Genomic DNA, 2874 nt, shown 5'->3' with positions numbered 1-2874 from the left:
AGACGGCTTAGTCATTCACCTGCTTAGAAAATATAGCAAACAGCTATTCTGATATGCAACCTGCATATCATCCCTTCCTATTAAATTGGTCCTGTGCCCTCTATCTATGTATACCTGTAAACACATTCACATATGTATTCATATGCCCATATACCCTCATATATATATATTTCTATTCCCTTCTACTGCTTTCATACTGAGAAATGTTTCATCAATTACAATTATTGTTTTTCCATGTAGGAATGTTAATAGTTCAACTTTGATAAGTTCCTCATGATTTCTTTTCCCTGTTTACCATCTCATGCTTCATTTGCTTCTTGTATCTGAATATCAAATTTTCTATTCAACTCTGGTTTTTTCATCAAGAATGCTTGAAAGTTCCTCTTCCTCCTCCTTCTTCTTTGTCTCTCCTGCTCTCTTATGTGGTTGCTTCCTCTGAACCCGGCTTGGTATCCCTGACAAACTCGCTTCACCATGGAGGATTACCATAAGCCGGACCAACAGAAACAGCAGGCTCTGAAGGACACAGCTGCGCATCAGCTCCATCCAAGCCACCATGGTGGCCGGCTTGGGTCACCCTACATCATGCTGCAGTGCAGCAGAGATCATGGCAGTCCTTTTCTTCCACACCATGAAGTACAAACCCCAGGATCCCAGGGACCCCAGCAATGACTGCTTTGTGCTCTCCAAGGGTCACGCAGCTCCCATCCTCTATGCGGTCTGGGCTGAGGCTGGCTTCCTGCCAGAGGCTGAGCTGTTGAACTTGAGGAAGATTACCTCCATTCTGGATGGCCACCGAGTCCCTAAACAAGCTTTCACAGATGTGTCTACTGGCTCCCTGGGTCAAGGGCTGGGAGCGGTGTGTGGAATGGCCTACACAGGCAAATACTTCGACAAGGCCAGCTACCCTGTCTATTGTTTGCTGGGTGATGGGGAGGTGTCTGAAGGCTCTGTGTGGGAGGCTATGGCCTTCATGGGATTCTACAAGTTGGACAACCTGGTCTCCATCTTTGATGTTAACTGGCTGGTGCAGAGTGACCCTGCCCCCCTGCAGCACCACGTGGATGTGTACCAGAAGTGCTGTGAATCCTTTGGGTGGAATGTCATGGTTGTGGATGGACACAGTGTGGAAGAACTATGCAAGGTCTTTGAACAGGTCAAAGATAAGCCACTGGCCATCATTGCAAAGACATATAAGGGCAGAGGAATCTCAGGTGTAGAAGATAAGGAAGCTTGGCATGGGAAGCCCCTTCCCCAAAACATGGCAGAACAGGTCATCAAGGAAATATACAGCCAAATCCAAAGCAAGAAGAAGATTGTGGCTACCCTCCCCAAGGAGGATGCTCCAGCCGTGAACATCACCAACATCCGGATGCCGTCTCCCCCAAGTTACAAACTTGGTGAGAAGATAGCCACCTGCAAAGCCTATGGCTTAGCCCCGGCCAAAATGGGGAATGCCAGTGACTGTGTGATTGCCCTGGATGGGGACACCAAGAATTCCACCTTTTCAGAATTCTTTAAGAAGGAACATCCCAGTCACTTCATTGAATGTTTCATTGCAGAACAGAACATGGTGAGCATTGCTGTGGGCTGTGCCACATGTGACAGGACAGTGCCTTTCGGCAGCACTTTTGCTACCTTCTTCAGCAGGGCCTTTGACCAGATCTGCATGGCTGCCATTTCTGAGAGCAACATTAACCTGTGTGGCTTGCATTGTGGGGTGTCCATTGGTGAAGATGGTCCTTCTCAGATGGCCCTTGAAGATCTTGCCATGTTCCATAGTGTTCCCAATGGCACAGTCTTTTACCCAAGTGGTGCTGTGTCCACTGAGAAAGCAGTTGAGTTAGCTGCCAACACGAAGGGCAGATGCTTCATAAGGACCAGTCGCCCAGACAGTGCAGTCATTTACAACAACAACTAGAACTTCCAGGTTGGCCAAGCCAAGGTGGTTCTGAAGAGCAGGGATGATCAGGTGACTGTGATTGGCTCTGGAGTGACCCTCCATGAAGCCCTGGCAGCTGCAGAGCAGCTGAAGAAAGAAAAGATCAACATCCATGTGCTTGATCCCTTTACAATTAAGCCCCTGGACAGGAAGCTTGTCCTTGAAAGTGCTCGAGCAACCCATGGCTGCCTCATAACTGTGGAAGACCATTACTATGAGGGGGGCATAGGAGAGGCTGTGGCTGCTGCCATGGTGGGGGAGCCTGGCATCACCATCACTCGCCTGGCAGTCTCCAATGTCCTGAGAAGTGGGAAGCCAGTGGAGCTGCTAAAGATGCTTGGCATTGACAAGGATGCCATTGTTCAGGCTGTCAAGGTGACCTTGTCTTAGGCCTTGTCTAGGCCTTGTCGGAGATGCCTGCGCATGATTCCAGACAAAAACAAGAAGAGAGGAAGAGAGACAGAAACATTCCTGTACCTTTAGATGCATCAAGTAAATTTTGTTTCTACTGAGGATCAATTAAAAATAATGATTAAGAACATTTGAAAAAAAAAAAGGAATGCTTGAAAGTATGGGGCAGCCAGGTGGCTCAGTGAGTAAGAGCACTTGCCCCAGTGTCAGGATGACCTGGAGATCGAATCCGGGCTCAGATACTTATTACCACACCCAGAAATAACTGGCCATGTAACTTTGAGCAAGTTACTTAACCCCGATTGCTTTAAAAAAAAAAAAGAATGCTTGAAAGTCCTCTATTCCACTGAATGACCATATTTTCCCCTGCACTGACCTCTCACTTTGTCCTCCGCATCTATGTGTTTATAATTCTGGAAATGGCCACAGCTGCTGCTGATCTGGAGTCCCTCCTGCTGGTGGCTGGTCAGACCTGCCCTGGGGCTAAAACCTCTGGCTCATGTAGGCCTGGGCTCAGCTCC

General features: G+C 48.1%; 1 pseudogene; it reads left to right on the top strand.

The window, feature by feature from the left end:
• Positions 1–454: 454 nt before the first annotated feature.
• On the top strand, positions 455–2463 carry LOC138152586 (transketolase pseudogene; annotated as a pseudogene).
• The last annotated feature ends 411 nt before the right edge of the window (positions 2464–2874 follow it).

This window comes from Petaurus breviceps, unplaced genomic scaffold (genome assembly GCF_028583685.1).
Source record: "Petaurus breviceps papuanus isolate PSGF00001 unplaced genomic scaffold, PetGlider_PUasm1.0 90925, whole genome shotgun sequence".
Classification (NCBI taxonomy): Eukaryota; Metazoa; Chordata; class Mammalia; order Diprotodontia; family Petauridae; genus Petaurus; species Petaurus breviceps.
This window is presented reverse-complemented; position numbering and strand designations above follow the sequence as displayed.